This window comes from Myotis daubentonii, chromosome 1, assembly GCF_963259705.1.
Source record: "Myotis daubentonii chromosome 1, mMyoDau2.1, whole genome shotgun sequence".
NCBI lineage: Eukaryota > Metazoa > Chordata > Mammalia > Chiroptera > Vespertilionidae > Myotis > Myotis daubentonii.
Genome location: NC_081840.1, coordinates 168,781,393 through 168,793,397, shown reverse-complemented (window position 1 = coordinate 168,793,397; position 12,005 = coordinate 168,781,393). Strand labels below are relative to the sequence as shown.

Sequence of the window (12,005 nt, the reverse complement as noted above, 5' to 3'; positions counted from 1 at the left end):
TAGTTGAAAAGAACAAATCACTTATTTATTAACTGTACAGTCAATACTTCTGAAACTAATCATGGGTAAGAAGAATAAACTGGCAGCAGTGAAGGTTAGTAGACTTGTGTATGATTTTCCTGTGGGTCCCGAGAGCCCAAAGTATTTATTACTTGAGAACAAAAAGCCTTAGAGTTAAAGGTAAGTGACTCTGTATATGATATGACTAGCCATAGGCCCATAGAGGGAAAAACAAGGAGAAAACAGACCATTGTAGAGTCAGTTTTCTTTTCTCCTCAGTCATTCCATTGAAAGCCACATATCCCCTCAGGTCTTTCTGAAATATGACGAGGAGCTTGGGTTACTAATATTTTCCTGTACCCATTTGCCCCTGAGGAGTATCTCATTATTTATAGTGGTGGATAAATCTGTAGTATTCATTCCTGATTAAGTTTGTCAACAACATTTAAAAAATCATTCACTACTTAATCAATATTTTGCTTTTTTCACCTCTACCTTCAAGGAAGCACTAAATGAAAATATTAATGGGTAACTGGATTACAATTCTAGTTTCCTAACATTGATCTGATAGAGAGCTTAGTATTACCAGACTAAAAATACTCATGCAGATATTTACCATCATACTAAACAAAGGATTAGCAGATTTTCTTGGTAATTGTATTTTTTTAAAGTTTCTTTTCCTTTGAAAAGTTTCTCTTACTTTCTATTGAAATTGCATAAAAATTCAAATGGTTACTTAAAAAACAAACAATATAGTAATAAGTCAAAGATTTTAAAATTCTAATATTTTATTTGTTTATTAGTTTAATCATTTCTTCAGCTAACAAGTGAGTGGCTATATCTATGCCAGGTACAACAAGCTGGACCCTTAAAAATATGTTTTAAGTTTTATTTGGTCCTAGAATTTTCTGAAATTATATTTAGTGGAAGTGAAGAATAAATAGCCAAAAGGCAAATAAGTACTTGAAAAATGCTCAAAATTAATAGTCATTAGGGTAATGCAAATTAAAACCACAGTGAGATTCTACTTTATATTCACCAGTATTGCTGTAATAAAAAAGACAGATAATTACAGGTGTTTGAAGGATGTGGGGAAATTGGAACCCTCATACATTGCTGGTAGGGATATAAAATGATGCAGCTACCTTGGAAAACAGTTTCACAGTTCTTTAAAATGCTAAACATAAAATTACTATATTACTTTGCAATTTTACTCATAGGCATTTATCCAAGCATAATGAAAACATATGGTCACATAAAAACTTGTACATTAAAGTTCATAGCAGCATTATTTATAGTAGTTCAAAAGTGGAAACAACCCAAATGTCCATCAGCTGACGAATGGATAAGTAAAATGTGGCATATCTATACAATAAAATATTATTCAAAAATGAAAAGAAATGGACCACTGGCACTCAGTGACACAGGAAGTAATAGTAAACCCATTTTATTGATGAGGAAACTAAGGTTATATAACTTATGTAACCAAGACAAACGAAACTCAAGTCAGCTTGATTTTAAAACACGTCACCTCGATACTGTAGTGAGTTGTTGGTGTTCTATCTGTTTGTGGTTTTAGGTTGTTACCTTTATCTTTCTCTTTTTGTCCTGGCCAAACTTTGAAAGCGAGATTTTATTCTAAGTCTCACTTCACTTGCTTACCTCTCACCACCAATGGAAACAGCTCAGCCACCATTGCTCTCTTTCTAGCTTTTTAAATACATGCTTTGTTGAAATATAATTCGTAATATGCTGAAATTCATCCTTTTAGAATGTGCAGCCCAGATATTTAGAATCAGTGCTTGGTGAGTGTTATGTTTAATGGGCTGTTTTCAATCCCTTTCCTATTTGATCTTTCTGTGGCATCATTGTTGACCGCTCCTTCCTGAATGCTCCATCCTCATTCATTTTCTCATTTTCTCATCCTGCTCCTACTTACACATATAATTGTCTTACAGTCTGTGGGCTTCTCTTTCTTGACCCACCTTTTAAATGCTGGGTTTGGGTTACTTTTCATTATCCATTCTGTCGCTGAGAGACCTCTTGTCTTAAGGAACCACCTATGTTGGCCAGTGACTCACAGATCTCTAAGTGTTTGTATAGAACACAAAGTTATTGGGTGTTTATTGTGTGTAAGACCCAGTTTAGGCCCATGAAATCTGCGCTGTCACTGAACTTACATTCTGTTGGGAGAAACAGGCAATAACAATTAAATGATAAATAAGGAAGTTTGTCATTTTGAATAGTATGGTAGTGGTAGGATTCCCCAGAAGTTATTTGAACGGGGACCTGAAGGAGGTGAAGGAGTGAGCCCCAAAGCTGTCTGCAAGAGAACATGCCAGTGCAGGAACAGCAAGCTGAAGGACATGAAGGGCAAACTTGTCAGGTTCATTAAGGAACAATAGAAGGACACGCGGGCTGGAGCTGAGAAAATGAGGGGGCTGTAGTTGACGCTGTCAGAGACATAATGAGGGGGCAGATGGAGTAGGGCTTTATGCATTATGAGAAGTTGAGCTTTTACTCTGAACAAAATGGGGAAGCAGGTAGGGTTCTGAGTAGGAGGTGAATATTACCTGAGTGAATTTTTTTTAAGTGACTACTTTGGTTTCTGTGTTGAGAATCGCTTATATTGGTTTCCAGCCCCAAAACAAGAATAAAAGGCTACTGAGTTGGTATCTTTCTCTCTCCTGTATTATAGATCAATATATTTGAATGCTTTCTGAACATATACACTTGGTTATAGCAGATACTTCAAGTTCATTCCATTAAAGAATAAATTTATCTTCCAAGTTGTTTCTTCTTTCTGTATAACTCTGCCTTGGCAAACACCCAGCTACCAGAAGGAGAAGCCACCTTTGACTTTTTAAAGACTACTTTTTTAGAGAAGTTTAGGTTTACAGCAAAATTAAGAGGAAAGTAGAGTTTTCCCATATGTTCTCTGCCCCCACACATGTGTAATCATTATTATCAGTGTTTCCACCAGAATGGTACTTTTTGTTGCACTTGATGGGCCTACACTAACACATAATTTTTACCTGAAGTTCATAGTTTAAGGTTCACTGTTGGTGATATACAGTCTATGCTTTTTGATACATATGTAATGACATGTATCCATTATTATAGTGGCATACAGAGTATTTTACTGCTCTAATAACCCTCTGTGCCTTGCCTACTTATTCCTCTCATCCGCATCCCCTACAAATCCTAATCTTTTTACTATTGCCATAGTTTTGCCTTTTCTAGAATGTGCAGTAGGTGAAATTATAGTATGTATCCTTTTCAGATTGGCTTCCTTCACTTACTAAAAGGCACTTAAGTTTCCTCCATATCTTTATGGCTCAATAGCTCATTTCTTCTTAGTGCTGAATAACGTTCCATTGTTTGGCTGTGCCACAGTTTATCTATTCACCTACTGAAGGGCATTTTGATTGCTTCCAAGTTTTGGCAATTATGAATAGAGCTGCCATAAACATCTGAAAGTTCCTGTTTTTCTGCATCCTCTCTAGCATTTAGTGTTGTCAATGTTCCAGATTTTGTCTATTCCAATAGGTATCTGGTGGTATCTATTTTTGTTTTAACTTTCATTTCCCTGATGACATGTGATGTGGAACATCTTTTCATATACTTATTTGCCATCTGTATGTATATTTTCTTTGGTGAGGTGTCTGTTAAGGTCTCTGGCTCATTTTTAAAAGTGGTCTGTTTGTTTTCTTATTGTTGAGTTTTAGGAGTTCTTTATAAATTTTGGGTAACAGTCCTTTATCAGATGTGTCTTTTGCAACTATTTTTTTCACGGGAGGGTGAGAGACAGAGAGAGAGAAACATCCAATGTGAGAGAGGCATCAATAAATTGTCTCCTGACCAGGGCCAGGAATCTAGCCAGCAACCGAGGTACATGCTCTTGACCAAAATTGGACGAGACCCTTTAGTCCATGGACCGACATTCTATCCACCGAGCCAAACTGGCCAGGGCTGTCTTCTCATTCTTTTAACATTGTCTTCTGCAGAGGTGAAATTTTTAATTTTAATGAAACCACTTTATCAATTATTTCTTTCATGGATTGTGCCTTTGGTGTTATATCTCAATATTCATTGCCATACCCAAGTCATTTAGGTTTCCTCCAACATTACCTAGGAGTTTTAGAATGTTGAATTTTATATTTAGGTTTTTTTCAATACATTTTGAGTTAATTTTTGGGAGGGGTATAAGATCTTTCTCTTGATTCAGTATTTTGCATATGGATGGTCCAGTTGTTCAGCACCATTTATTGAAGAGATTATCTTTGCTCCATTATATTGTCTTTGTTCCTTTGTCAAAGAGCAGTTGACTATATTTATGTGAGCCTATTTCTGGGCTCTCTGTTCTCTTCCATTCAGCTATTTGTCTATTTTTCCCCCACCACAATACTATTTTGATTATTGTAATAAGTTTAAAATTTTTTTTATTTATTTCAGAGAGGAAGAAAGAGGGAGAGAGAGATAGAAACATCAATGATGAGAGAGATTCATTGATCAGTTGCCTCCTGCATGCTCCCTACTGGGGATCGAGCCCGAAACCCGAGCATGTGCCCTTGACAGGGATTTGAACCATGACCTCCTGGTTCATAGTCAATGCTCAACTACTGAACCAAGCTGACCTGGCAACTGTAGTAAGTCTTGACGTCTATTAGTGTCAGCCTCCAACTTTGTTGTTCTTCTTCAATATTGCATTGGCTATTCTGAGTTTTTTTGGCTCTTTATGTAAACTTTAGTATGGGTTTATTTCTACAAAATGACCTCCTGGGATTATGATTGGAATTGCATTGACTCTATAGATAAAATGTGGAAGAACTGACATTTTGACAATATTGAATCTTCACACTTTTGACTCTTTTTTTTAAAAAAAAGTATATTTTATTGATTTTTTACAGAGAGGAGGGGAGAGGGATAGAGAGTTAGAAACATCGATGAGAGAGAAACATCGATCAGCTGTCTCCTGCACACCCCTCCACTGAGGATGTGTCCACAACCAAGGTACATGCCCGTGACCAGAATCGAACCTGGGACCCTTCAGTCCGCAGGCCGACGCTCTAGCCACTGAGCCAAACCGGTTAGGGCTACACACTTTTGACTCTTGATGTGTTCCTTTCTCTTCATTCGAGTTTGAAGATAAAACCCTTTAAGTTCTTCTTAATAGGGCATATCACTTACTTTAATTTTGTCCACTGGTTTCCATTGATTAATTTGTTAGTCTCTTCTTTGTGCTACCGTTTAACACTCAACATTAAAATTCTCGCAGTTCCTTAAAGAAATGCAGGAAGAATCTTTTTATTCCTTCTGATTTTGTTAGGGTACTGTTGAATCCACTTCCTTGCCCTGCCTGGACAACCTCTATCTTATTTAAATGACCCATATAAAGGCAGCATGTGGTACTGTAGTCCTGTATGGTTTGGGCTGAATTTCAAATCTGCTGTTCATGAGTTACATGATTTCAGACAAACCCTTTAATTACTGTAAGCCTCATTTTCTCCATCTTCAAAAAGGCAAAGGCATACTCATCTGTCAGGGTTGTATTTAGTTAGAGAATATATTTCTTAAGCCCCTGTTAGGTGATAATTGCTCAGTAAATTATAATGCTCCTCTCTAGGCACATGCTTTAGAAAGACAAGAGAAAGATTTAACTAAAGTCCATAGTTTTCATTGGGGCTCTCGCTTTTTGTGGCACAGTTCTAGGATTTTGCTAAATGCATAATGTCACGTACCTACCATTACCCTCTCACAGAGAATAGTTTCACTGCCCTGAAATCTCCTTAGAGGGAGAAAGGTGATGAAAAGTTTTATATTCCAGGTTAAAAACTTGGGTTTTATACAGTAGGCTAGCCGTCTCCAACTATTTTTGTTCACATACCTTTAAAAGAATTTTGAAAAACTATGTAACCACTCACACATTACCAAGTTAACATCTACAGTTTTTCACCTGTGGTAAAATATGTACTTGCAAAGAATTTAATTTCTACCCTATTGGAACTATTGGACATTTTAAAATAAAACTTGTATCAACTATTTTAAGAATACTCAATGGAATCTAAATCCACAGTAATTTAATAAAACCATTATTCATTTAAATAATAATGAATAGACTCTTCTGTGAAAAGCTGAAAAATTTACATTACTATTTTATTTTCTTGACCTGTATTTCCATCTCACTTCCTCATAGAATTTTTATGTGATATTTTTATAGTTAAAAGTCTTTAACTGTTTCTCTATCATACTTCTCTTCAAGAAAAATGTAAGGAATTAATTGAAATTTTAAAATTATGGATTTTCTGTGACCCTAGTGCAATCTACTATAGTAATATTTGGGATATATGAGAGTGTCCCTTTCTTCTGTGAAGTAAAAGGAAGGTTGTTGTGAATAAAGCATCGCTGTTAGCCGGATATTAATAAAGAGTTTATGTAGAAGAGAATTTAGAAATTGACTCCATTAAAACTATCCATTCAATTGCTAACTAAAAGAAACCAGTCTGAAGAGGCTATAGTGTATGATTCCAACTATATGACATTCTGAACAAGGCAAAACTATAGAGACAGTAAAAAGACCAGTGATTCCAGGGGTTGCATAGGGGGAGAGGAGTAAGTGAAGCGCATTCTTTAAAATTTTTTTAAACAAATGTATTTTCTGCTTCACATTCTATGCTCCAGCAAGAACTGCTTGAAGTTCTATCTCATGCTTTTCCATGCCTGTTTGTCTTTATTGTCTTACTCTTTGCCTTTTTTGCCTCACTGCCTTCTCATATTTTAAGATGCAGAAGTCTCCATTGAAGAATTACTTATTATACCTTTACTTCATATTGTCTCAGATGCCTGTGTTTCATATGCTCCCTCACTACTCTCCTATAGTCTCCCTTATTACATGAACACATTTTTTTTTTTGTAGTTAGGTTTTCTTTCCCCTCTGAAATTGGACTGGAAGATCTCTAAGAGTAGGACTTATATATTATCTTTGTCTTTTCAGTAACTGGCTGTGTACTTCTCCTGGTAATAAGTTAATTTATTGGATAAATATTAATTATTGAATGAAACAAGACAAAGTGGATTTCAATTGTTAGAAAGTTAATTCTTGTGCATAACTCTTTTGGGTCAGTTAAACTGTAAAAGGCTATTTTTGTTTTATGCTAGTTATTTTTCTGGCTTATGGTAAGGTTTCAGTAAGATTTCACATGAAGATAGGGTTTTGAACTTAAAAATGAATTTGAGAACCACACTTGTGCTAGAAAGATCACACCATTGTGAGCAATAAGGGAAGGACTCTGGTTTTAACTCTTCTGCAAACTTCCCTTGTGACATGGGAAGTTAACCAACCTGGAAGTCCACTTTCTCAACTATAAAATGCGTTAGTGACCAAATTATTTCTGAAGTTGCCTTTATTGTGAATTTAACCAAGGGAGGAAATTTTAATAAAGTAAACATATGATTATTCTTGGCTAAAAGAAAAAAAAATATGACCTTGATTTATTTTCTAATCATTCCTACTGTGGATATTGTATGTGGCATATGTGTGTAATGCTGACCCAGTTCATATCATCTGCAAACATCATGGCTTAGAGTTTATCCTTAATCTGAAAAATGTATATAGTTAAATAATTATAATTATTTTTAATTATTTATAATTATAATTCTCATGATTAAAAATCTAGTAGTAGTTAATATAATATGTTGATTCATATAATTTATGTTTTAGCTTTTTTCACCAAATACATAACTTGATCTTTATTAATACTATACTTTCCAGTGCATTTCTATAATTCTGGAACACAATATCTCTTTGTGTTCCATTACTCATTAGGACTTTGAACTAAAAAATGCAACCTTTTTCAATGAGGAGCATTAACAACTACAGCAGAAAATGCTTTTCTATATCTTTTGCTCATTCACAATATGTAGAAATTGTAGTATTTCAGTTTTGTGAAGCTTGATGGAATGATATTTAGGTCTGACCTTTATAAAGGGTTTGAGATTATGTTGTTTGGCCAAAACAAAGGCAGTATTTCCTTTCTTGTCTTCCACTGTGCCCAGCCCCCCTTCTTTCCACCTGCTTCAGGAAAACGATTTCTTCAGACAAACCTCATAATTGCCCTTCTGTGCCTGATTTGGGCCTCAGGAAAGGCCCATAGCATCTGTAAAGCTGGCAGCAAAATGGTATTTCCAGGCAGGCACAGGGTTGCTGGGTAGTGAGCCAATCCCCAGCTTTGTCTGAGCAGCTGAGAACTTTGCCTGCGCATTACCACGGTGTTCAGTAACACAGACCTGTGCCATGAGCAAGTAAAGCCCAGAGCAAGTGTCAGGGTCAATATTTATAGACCACTACGTAGCTTGCCTTGCAAAGAGAGAAAACGAGAGACGCGCACAGAGGGCAAGGAAAGAAAGATTGCCGTGCAGGGGGACGTTCATTTCTAATGTTTGTTTTAAATTAAAAAAGTTCTTCTTTTTAACTGTCAGGTTCAAAACTCTGCTGAATCATAACCATTTGCCGCTGAGCTATGACAAGAGAGGAAGCAAAAAGTTAGACGAGCAAGCCTGCCCTAAGTGAGAAGGTAAGTAATTAGCCAGCTCCGTCTCGCTTTTACTCGTAAACTCCATCTCCCTGTTGGCTGCTCTGCATCAGGGCGCATGGGGCTGTGCAGCCTGTGAACGCTGAGAGGGGGGCTGCCTGCTGTCTGGTTCTGGGTGGAGTGTAGTTGTGTGTGCTGTTCTTAAGAATGCTGTGTGCGTTCACAACACGCTTAAATAACGTGGGCGGCCGGACTAGGGCGCCAATTTCATGGTGTGTCCTATCAGCAAGTTTCTGTTTCTTCCTTCTGTCAAACTTGCGGTCTTCCTGTTGATAAATTCCTATTTGCTTTCTACCAGATTTAGAACATGAATATTAGTACATGTCAGTAGCCTGTGGTCTAGACATGGAGTAGGGGGAAATTCAGGTGAACATGTGAAGATGAAGTAGTAGACCTTGTCAAAATGCCCACGCTCACGCCCCTCTGACAGTGCACCGGAGTGAAATGATGGTCCTTGTGGGAATAGAGAATGAGTGATGGAAACTAGGAACAGTCCCCTTAATCCACGGGGCAGAAGGCTCTGCATGTAGGCGAGCTTCTCAGTTTGTCCAGTGACTTGTGAGATTGGTTCTTACAAAAGGCAATTCTCTACTAAAGATGTTGGCTTAACATCCCTTGCTCTACACATTCTTAATTTGTTTGTTCCATTCGTCACACGTAGCCCTTTCACACACGCTTCTGGGGTGCTCAGTGCTGGAGTATGTTCATTTAACAACATTGCTTTGCGTATCCCAGGCTAACACGAAGAGCAATGGTGCTGAAGGGGGCAGAAAAATAGTTTTTGATGTGTTGTCTGATTTAGAAAACTCACGGGATGTATAAGCCTGTGCTCTATATCTACTCCACGTAGCTTGGACGGTAACTATCTTGCTTTGCTGGAAGCACGGTGTTCTCTTGATGAGACTTATCTACTGATGTAGTGAAAGCTTCCTTGTGGCTGTGAGTTTTGTGTTGTTGTTTTTTTATTGTGGAAGATGAGCATTATCATGATTATTTAAAAATGTTAGGTTAGGTTATACATTGCAGATGATTACATAATTCCAAAGGATTTGACTGTGGGTGGTGGGCATACAAGGCAATATACAGGTCATGTATCACGGAAATGTGCACTTGAAACCTATATAATCTTATTAACCAACGTCACCCCAATAAATTTAAAAAAGGAATTTCTGGATTACATATTTAAGTTAAAAACAAAATAATATTAAAGTTGCTGTACAGCTTGACTGTGGGCCAAAAGACATACAAAGAAAAGCGGATACGCTGGCACAGGTTTGTGTTAGGGCTGATACACAGGAGCCAGCTCTTTCTGAAGTGAGATAAACTCCAGAGCAGCAGCTGGAACAGGTCTACGTGTCATCAGATGAGGCCAGTGGTTGTAGAGCATCTCTTCTGAAAATCACGTATAATTTTTAAAGTAATGCATAATGTTTTAAAATCAATTTTATTAATTCAGAAATGCTTTAAGGCTAATCTAATATCTAAATTGAAACTATGTTTTAACCTTCATTTAATGCTTGTTTTAGCCTCGGAATCAAGCTTTTCCTTTGTACTTTTTCAAGCTCTGCATATCAGTTTATTAATGAGTTTGATTTAGATTTTTGACAATAATATATTTATTTTGAAAATGGAGCCATGATTGATCTAGAATGGGCATTTCTTAATTAAATTTTTCTTTTCTACTGCCTCTGGGTAATATCTCATGATCAAGATTGTAAATTCAGTTCTTAATTCAATATCTTCTATTTTTTCACTTTATACATCGTATAAATATATGATATTGCTTGCTTATGCCTTTCTTATTGGTCTCATTTTTATTCCATCTGGTATGTTGTTTCTGAGGTACTGTGTGGAAATTTTTGGTGGAAACAGGCCAAATAAAATTACTTCAATAAAAAGAAACTAAAGAAAGTTGTCCCTTGAATTAAGAGAAAAAATATAAAATTGTGACATTGGTTGACAATGTCTAAAATGTAATATATTTTCATTGAAGGTTGGTTAAGCATGATAAAACTTGAAATGCCTTCTTAATATATTTTGGCTTTAATGTTAATCTGATATTGGTTATTTATCACATTGGTAAATAACATTTTATATGTAGATATATTATAAAAATGATACGAGGCCCTTTGTATCTTGTGTTAGCTATTGAAGCAAGATTAGTGAATTTAGCTTGAAATGTTAATTAAAGCTACCCTCCTAATGGATCGCACTGCCCCTAGTCTCATACTCTCATTCCATCTGCTGTATGACCCTTAAAGGGGTCAACCCCCACACCATGACCACTTCACTGTCCATGACCACTTCACTGTCAGGGTACTTGGTACGGTGAGTCTCTTCTTGATCCCACTGCTACTTTTATTCTGCAGTCACCTTTTGCTCTTCTTTCTGGGTTATTTTCTACATCTCTCTTGCCCCCATGAGAGTATTCTCCTCTTCTCTGCCTTATGCTCCAGTGATATTGAACATCTTGTATTTCTCAAAACAATCCATACAGTTTTGCCCATTCCTGGAGTATTTTATGGTGCTCCCTATACCTTGAAAACCCCCTTTCTAGTCTCTGCCTTTCAATCATAATGAAGGCATCCCTCCCCTGCATCCCTGCTGGTCCACTGTCCGCCTCTGTGGTCTGGCCTCCTGTATAGACCCTCTGTCACAGAACTTTGAAAGTCTGATATGTTTTGTGTTTCTTTTTCAACACGAGACTGCAAGCTACTTGTAGCCAGGCTATACTTTTTTTTTAATGTTGCTCCAAGATCTAGCACAGCACAGACACTCAGAACTTGAACTAAGGAAAAACTTTATTATGTTGATCTTTAACCGCCTTTTCTCTTTTTAAAATTTTATTTTTTTCTGTCATCATTTATCCCCTCCATGTCTTCTTCCACCTCCACCCCTGAAATCACCACACTGTTGTCCATGTCCATGAGTTTTCTCTCTCTTTTATTTTTTGCTCAATTCCTCCCCACCCCAACCCTCACCTGTCTGCCTGCTCTCTATTCACATGTCTTTATTTTGCTTGGTAGTTCAGTTTGAGTGAAATTCCACATATGGGTGAATCATATGGTACTTGTCTTTACCTGACTGGCTTATTTATTTAGCATAATATTCACCAGGTCCATCTATGCTGTTGCAAAGGGTAAAATTTTCTTTCTTTTTATGGCAGAGTAGTATTCCATTGTGTAAATGTACCACAGCTTTTTTATCCACTCAACTACCGATGGACACTTGGGTTGCTTTCAAATCTTGGCTATTGTAAACAATGCTGCAATGAACATAGGGGTACATATATTCTTTCAAATTAGGGTTTCAGGTTTCTTTGGATAAATTCCCAGAAGAAGAATCACTGGGTCATAAGGTAGTTGCACTTTTAAGTTTTTGAAGTAACTCCAGATTGCTTTCCACAGTGGCTGC

The 12,005-nt window shown here is 36.8% G+C and overlaps 1 protein-coding gene across 7 annotated transcripts in view; it reads left to right on the top strand.

Moving 5' to 3' along the window:
- BMPR1B (bone morphogenetic protein receptor type 1B) overlaps positions 1-12,005 on the top strand; it is a 380,728-nt gene that overhangs the window by 214,456 nt on the left and 154,267 nt on the right. For 4 of the 7 annotated variants that reach the window (XM_059665121.1, XM_059665113.1, XM_059665128.1 and 1 more), the window contains exon 3: positions 8,479-8,573. The exons of the other annotated variants lie outside the window; for them this stretch is intronic. The gene's annotated coding sequence lies outside the window, so the exon portion shown is untranslated. The remainder of the gene's footprint in view (positions 1-8,478; positions 8,574-12,005) is intronic. 7 annotated transcript variants of the gene reach the window in all.